The sequence below is a fragment of the Pinus tabuliformis genome, chromosome 3_2 (genome assembly GCF_031772625.1).
Source record: "Pinus tabuliformis cultivar Carrire ecotype Pingquan chromosome 3_2, CPIR1, whole genome shotgun sequence".
Classification (NCBI taxonomy): domain Eukaryota; kingdom Viridiplantae; phylum Streptophyta; class Pinopsida; order Pinales; family Pinaceae; genus Pinus; species Pinus tabuliformis.
Window position 1 is genome coordinate 929588458 of NC_142302.1, and position 8147 is coordinate 929596604.

Consider the following 8147-nt stretch of genomic DNA (forward strand, 5'->3'; position numbering starts at 1 on the left):
TGTTGAAATAGAAATATGATTTTTCTCTAGTTTGAACAAGGCAAAGTCAAACTGAGATTTTCTTGTTGCATTTTCAACAAAAAAGGAATGTGTTATAATGGTGTATTACTGCCACACTGAAAAATGTACCATGCACACCCTCCACCAAATTTAGTAGTTACATTCATGACCAAAATCCCCATTTTCATTTGCATGCAACCAAAACAGATTTGAGAGATTCCATTTTCAATAACACAATGAACCAAGACTCGAAACCCAATAAATTTCATCACAAAAATCCATGTAATTACCTCAGGATTTCAACCCCTCAAATTATTTTCTTTCTGAAGTAATTTCAGAAAATTACTTATAAAGATGGTGGAGGAATCATCTAAAGAAGCTTTTATAGATGAACTAACTTAGTTAAAACATAGCTTGGTTTAAAACGCAACTATCCTTACCTTGAATAAAATCCTAGAACCCACCTCTAGAATCTCTCAGCAAGACAAATATTTAGTTAAGTTAGGAGTCCTGAGAGCCACCCTACTTGCTACCCTCTTCTAATAAGATACCATCATACTTCTAACTAGATTTTTTATTTCTGAAACTGGAGACATCATTTCTCCTGTAACTAACCAAATCTTCCTAGAATTGTCTGCATAAGGATTTACTAAAATTTTGAACTTACCCTCAAAAGGTGTACATATTTCAGACAAACAATTTGATGAATATTTTATGACCTAGGTTGAGAACGAAAATCTAAAGTTTTTTCAGAATCTACTTAAAAATCCCTCTTAAAAACAAGCAATGGAATTATTCACCATAACTAGGCTACTGAAACCCTTCTTTCAAACAATGGTGTACCTCTTGGCTGTAATTATAGGGCTCTCAAATGATTTGGAGATGGATGATATGATTTTTATGATTCTTATGCTAATAATTTTAAACCCTCATAAAGTCATTAATTTCTTGAGGTATTTGGTTCAAAACGTAATTTAGATTTCAGCACAACTACCCCCTTCAAGCTTTGCATACATTGTTCTTACTTGTTGCATTTGATTATTTTCAATTATCCCGCATATTTCACTTCAACATGATTACTAGAAAAAAAAACCAAGATAAGGAAGGGAGAGAAAATAATATTTGCATGTGGACTGAAACTCTATATCTGGGATGGATACTAGGGATTTATGTCCAATATATCGAACATTTATCTTTTTACCTACAAGTCAAATTGTTGGGGGAAACGCTTGATAAAATATTAGAGGAGGTGTTGTGGCTAGCAACAACCCCCCTTTTTATTTAGTATTAGTAATAACACTAAATAAATGGGGACCCTTATAAAATAAAAAACTAGCACTTAGAATTCCCTTTTAATAAAACATACTATCATAAACTTAGCAAAAACATCCACAAACGCAAAGTCTTAAGTATTATGAAAAGTCTCAAATAAAATCGTTCTCTTAATGATGAACATCGCATCGCAAAAGGGTAATGGAGGGCATCATATATAAAGAAACTGTCGAAATTGCGAAAATGCGATGATGCGAGATCATGAGCCACACAAATTCATCGCATATCGCAAATCCCATATATCGCAACGCCACCTAAGATAAAATGTCCTGATATTGCGAAATGCGATAAAACATCTCGCAAATCGCATCTCGCAGTCGCATAATGAAGCAAATGATTGTTAATGAAAAAGGATTAGCGATATTGCGAAGCAAATCACAAAATCACTTTATCGCAGATCAAAAGGGCTCATAGTTCGATGAAATATTTCTCGTCATCTGATACTGAGTTATGGGCATTAATGTCAACTTAGTGGTTTATTGATGGTTATTTATAAGAAATGATTTAGACCTAAGCAAAAGGGGTATTTCGCGCAAGGTGATATATTTGATGTGATTTTAAAATTAAGAGCTTTCCCGTCACCTTATTATTTACCATCATTCGTTATCTTTCTTATTGTGTCTTAGTTCTCTACTTGTGAACTTACAAGAGTGGTACGCAGAACAATACACAGAGCAGTGCACAAAACGTGATGGGGAAGAAAGGAAAAGCTCTGGTATCTAAAAAATCAGAGATGACTCCATTATTCACGGACACCACTTGTACCAAAGAAGCAGGGATATCTACTTGGGAAGGCATGTATAGACTGTTGGAGGAAGAAAACCTGAGAGACATGGAGGTTACAGCTATGGTAGATGGACGCGGGTCATCCAAAGCATCACTTACAGAGCTTGCATGCTCATTCCTACACCATATTGCAGCAAGGCCAAAACTACTTCCCTATACAGATATGGTCAAATGGGTGATAGACCATACTGAGATAACGAACATGCAATTCAAGATGCGAAACTAGGAATTTGTAGGGTCATTTACCCCACAGAATTTAAGATGCATGTATCATTTTCCAGAGCCGCGGGCTAGCTATAATAAACAGTTCATGGAGAAATTCACCAAGGAGAACGAAGATTTGGCAAAATGCACCAAAGGCTAGTCAGTGAAGGAAGAGTCATTAAATAAGGACAAAAATGGTATGTACAGCTCTAGTTCACTCTCTTCTCCGTATTGTTTCGCTGCTGCAATGTTATGTAGGCTATTCAGAAAACTCGATATCAATAAGTTTTCATCCGAGTGGCTACCCCTACAGGATAACTTAGCCTCTGCTATTCAGAATTATCGGACTAAAAGGAGTTTTTCTCAGAGGATTTATCCTCCCTTCTTTCTAGCTGCCTATGTCATGGATGTTATTTGTTTTGTTTCTAAATTTCCTCTCATGGGTTGGAAATGGACGGTACATAATCCCTTACCCATTCAAGTCTACCATAAGGAACTGTGGGATTCTAAGTTCACCCCATATTTTTATAAAATTTGCCATGGAGTTATGCTACCCATTCACAAAATGTTGTATAATATAGATGCCCCAAGATTTTCTCCTGAAGCCGAAATTGATATTCTCCTTATGGGAAGATGGTTCGGAGAAGAATTTTTCACTTATATTAGAGTATTCGGAAGCATTGCCTCTCCTCATATACTTCCCTTGTATGTTCCTGACAAATTGATGGCCCGGGAAATAGCCTACCAAACTTGTGGGGTTGGGGGAATGAGCAGAGAACTTAAGGACAAGAAAAAGGCAATCTGGCTGCAATTCCCTATGGTCTGTGGAGCTTTTGCATTGTTTGATCTAGGTCACACTTTTAGGGAAGTAGACAACATGTTGAGTCTATGATTGCCTAAGTTCCCAGGGAGATAGTTTGATCCCTTTGATGTGATAAAGAATTTTACCATGACAGTTAAAATAAATTTGTTCACTAATGAAGATGATCTCTTCGACGTCGTTTTCCAGTAGAAGAGCACACTCAGAGACATCTTACGCCTGGCCCAAATCTAGTTTGGCCCAGCAGAACTCCAAGAGTTTAAACTCTATAGATAACTATGATTGGCAAATGTCCCATTGGACAAATTTCGTGTAGAACCAATGAGGGAACCCACTCCCAGCATTAGCATGAGTCGAAGCTCAGGGCAAGACAAGTCTAAATCTAAGTCTAAAAGAGAATCACCAAAAAGGTCTAGATGGTCAGAGAGCAATCACAACAAGAGTGAAGGATCAGTCATGGATACTGCCCAATCCAATGAGAATCCTGAGCAGCAAGTGTTGTTGCCAAAATAGGTGAAAATTCCCGCTCCCCTCATCTAGCCAACAAAGCCATTAAGAAAAGAGCTGGAGAAAGAATGGGAGAAATTTAATGAATTGATCAACACAGAGGAGAAAAACATAGAGACACCAAAGAATCCAGCACAAACAACCACAGAAATGGTGATTGAAACAGTTGTCAATGTTCTAGAAACTAAGCACATTCCCATAGCTCCGTCATCTGAAATTATACTAAATATAGAGGAAATCCATCCTTTAGATGTGTTTTATAGTCCGCAGCACAACGCTGTGCTCAGGAGACAGAGAAAGAAGCAAAAACTAGACAGCATGCTCTCACCTGAAGCAAAGTCGCTGGATGTCCTTTGGCAAGACCCTACCACTGATCCGACAGAGAACCTGACTAGATTATCCCAAATCGCAGGAGCTTATGCTTCTGCTACTATTGACAAAGCATCTGAAGTTCAACTATTGCTTAAAGATAAAGAGGATAAAATCTTATTTTTGCAACAACAGTTATAGTAGGCCAGCATTAGCTAGGAAGTAGAAGAAAAATTGGTAAAGTTACAATAGGACTTCCAGCAAATGCAGCTGGGTTATCAAAGCAGTCTAGCCGAAAAAGAACAGCATTTACAGGCCACGTTAGAAATGCACAAAGATGACCCTAAAGTCACATAATTTTTCACAGAAGCCCTTGCCCTGAATGATCAACTCTTGCAACAGCAAGAAACGCTTTGCCAAAGAATATCGCAATGGAACTCTCACTACGAAATGAGTGACAAAATCACAAGTCAAGTCGTAGATTTGCGACTTGATTATGATTTAATTTATAAGAAAGTTTCTGACTATTTGAATTGGCAGGAATTAGAGGAAGGAAAGAAAGCAGGGTTTCCCAAGATCAATGAATCCCACAAAGAAATGTTGTTTAATAAATGGGATGCACAGATCAAAAAAGCAGAATAGGCAGCGGAAGAAGCAGCGACAGCAGCAAGCAATATCATTGACTGCGTCAATGAAAATCTTCACAGAGCCAACCTAATATCGCAAACCGCTCCAGGATTTCTCCCAAATATGCAACAACTACAAACGAGTTGGAGACAAAGAGCTAAAGAAAAGGCAGAGTCAATCAAAAATTTAACTAAGTTAAAATGGGAAACTTATTGGAAATATCTGGTGAAACCACATAGTCAGTGTATGACTCTAAAGTGCCTTACGAATTCCGCTAAGAAGATAGCCCAGCGCTTGCTGATTCTGTTTTCGTAGGACAATTAAAATCAAAGGTCGGCCAACCAACACTCCTGAAGCTGATGCTGGATACTTGCGACTTAAGAGAACAGATGCATAGTTGATCTTTAGATACAGTTTCAGTTTAATTTCAATTTATTTTTTCTTTAGATGAGGATGGTCATTTAAACCTCCTCCTATATTTTTGTAATAACTATTTTTAGTCTTTAGTTAGTAGTATTTAAACCCCTCTCATGTATTTAGAGAAGGGTCCAGAAATTTATCAAAAATAGTTCTTCAGAACATGCACTTTTTCCCCGCTGAGGAGGTTTTGATAAATGAATGGAACGAGATTTATTTATATCTGTGTTTAATGTCTGCTACTGAAATGCACTTCTGTACTCTTAGTAGATATTGAATTATGAGAAGATAAATCTATATTGCTGAAGCTCATGAGTAGGACTTATTATCAATGGTACTTTTATCTCTTAATGATTTCTTCTTATGCGTTAAGTGATATGTTATTTTCAGTTGTTTATATATGAAAGCCTGAATGTTCAATTATCATTTTTTCACTTTCATACGGTGGTAACTATTCTTTTTATGCTGAGTGTATGAATAACTTATTATGCGATATGCTTATCATAATTTTTTCAGCTAATTTGTTATACAAAACAATTTACTTTTAATGGATTCTTTTCTCGTAGCATTTGAATAATATTTATTACCGTTTACTGTTGGAAACTATTTTATATTGCATAAGTGAAGAGTTAATCCCGGGATAGTTTTTATAATTAGATGTTTCCGTTCATCAGAATAAAATTGCATGTGTTAGATTAGATTTAGATTAAAATAATTATCTTTAGAAACTTTTAGGAAGGAAAACATCATCCCTTAGCATCATCACAAACAAATTGGGAAACTGGTCCCATTACCCCCAGTCAGAGCCACTATCCCAAATGGAAAAGGAGCTGCTTTCAAGGTCTGGACTGGGTGGTTATCCCCCTTGTTGTAGACCTGATTTTCGGGGCTTCAACATATTTGGCACTAGAAGGAGGGCCCGAACTGTGAATGGCTAGTAAATCTAAATCCAAAACCCATTCTGAGAGTAAATCGCCCTCAACATCTCCCCCAACTTCTCCATCACATTCTGAGTCTTTAAACCTTAAGCGAGAAGTTGAGAAAACAACAACCATTGCTGCAAACCCGAATATTTCAGATAAATCTACTATCGAACCCCTTGAAGTTTAGTCTTTGATCCATAAACTTCAAGGATTTTCCATATCACCACAGAAATCTGAATTATCTCAAGGTAGTGTGACTTCGCAATATATTCCTTCTCATCCTCTTACTAGATTACAGAGTGAAAAGCTTGGTATTGAACCAACCGAATTACCTCTGCCTAAAAGGAAAAGAGCAAGGAAGACACCTCAAGGGTCTGATAGTGAGACTCTTTCATCATCATCATCCATTTCATCTTCTCCATTGCAAAGTCAACCATCCACTCCTCCACTTCATATCGTTGTTCAACAGAGTACTGGAACTTCGACATCTTCATCCCAACCACAAGGAACTTCATCTGTGCTTTCCTCTGTTAGTAGTTCAACAATGGCTCAAAACCCATGGAACAATCCAGGGGCAGTCTCAATGCCTGCACCCTTGAGTCAATTACTGGCCCATCCTGAGAAATGGCTGCCCAAGTTTAATCCTGAAACAGGCATGCTAGCAGAAGAACACATAAATAACTTTATGTTATCAATAAATTTAAATGGAGTTACAAAAGAAGACGTTGTTGTTAGAATTTTTCCATATACTTTACAAGGAGCGGTTGGGTCTTAGTATTTTTCATTACCATCAGGATCCATTACTAGTTGGAACATTTTCCAAGAGCAATTCTTAACAAAGTTCGGCGATGATAGGTCTACGGCAACATTGATCAATGATATATCAAATCTTAAGACCAAATCGAGAGAACCTATCAAATATTTCAACTTTGAATTTCAACAAACTCTTGAATAAAATCCCTACCACTTCCAAGCCTAGTGAAGAAGTTCGAAGTGAATGGTACATATCTGCTTTACCATCGAATATAGAAATCTTTGTTGATAGGGCCACCAAGCCAACATTGGTTGAAAACATGAAGGAAGCGATAGCGGTAGAAAAGCGTATCTTAGCTTTAGAAAAGAAAAACGCTATTGATGAAAGAAAATCTAAGAAGGTTGCCTTTAGAGATGATCCTAAGAAAAAGCAATTAAAGGACCCATTTGATTTGGAAGGATTACAGAAAGTTTTAAAAACCATGTCTAACGAAATGGTTGACATTAAAAAACAAGTAGCAGAGACTTCTTCTAAGAAACCCTACAAGCCTTTTAGGAGAAACCCTTCAACTGATCCAAAGCCTCCCAATGCTATAACAAATGCAGAATCTGAAGGAGAAGAAGAAGAAGTTTCCAATGAAGAACCTATTGATGAAGATGAGGTTGTAGAACTACAGGGAATGTGGGACTTCATTCTTCCAGACAAAGAGGATCAAGAGGCATCACCAGTCAGTACCAGAAGTAGAAATCAACTCGATCCTCCACAGCCCAGTTCTAAACAGAAGAACGCAAGCTTGGTTTCCAAGGATAAAGTTGCAGGTAAGAAATCATCACCAAAATAAACTCAAACAAACCCATTCTAATATGAGTCATCAACTCTATCTAAAACACTGATTATTTTTGATGAGATGGAGTATAATATTGTTGAAGACATGAAGAAGACTAGGGCCAACATTACTTTTCATGAACTGAGTAAATTAAAGCATCAACAGAAACTACTTTTGAAAGAGCTGCATGCAGTACCCGTTGCACCTCTTCCTGTCGTTGTAATCTCACAAGCTTCTCATGAAATGGGAAGACCTCCAACTAGTATGGCAAATAAAGTTGACCCAAATGATATTGCTTTAATTGGAGGTAGGTCAAAATCCCATACTCCTCCATTCCTCCTTACTTTCGAAATTTTCAATAAAAATTTGCATAATTGTTTGGTAGATTTAGGTGCTTCATCTAATATTTTGCCTAAAACAATTTGTGCAAAGTTAAACGTCCAACCTCAAAAATCTACAGTACACATAGTTCAACTGGACCAGTCGCAAGTTGAAGTAATTGGTGAACTAAATCAAGTGACCATAAGGCTCTCATCAAATCCAAAGGTATGTCAAGTCATTGATATTTTAGTTGCAGACATTCTTGAATTTTATGGTTTAATTCTTAGCAGGGATTGGTCTGAAAAGCTTCATGGATACTTT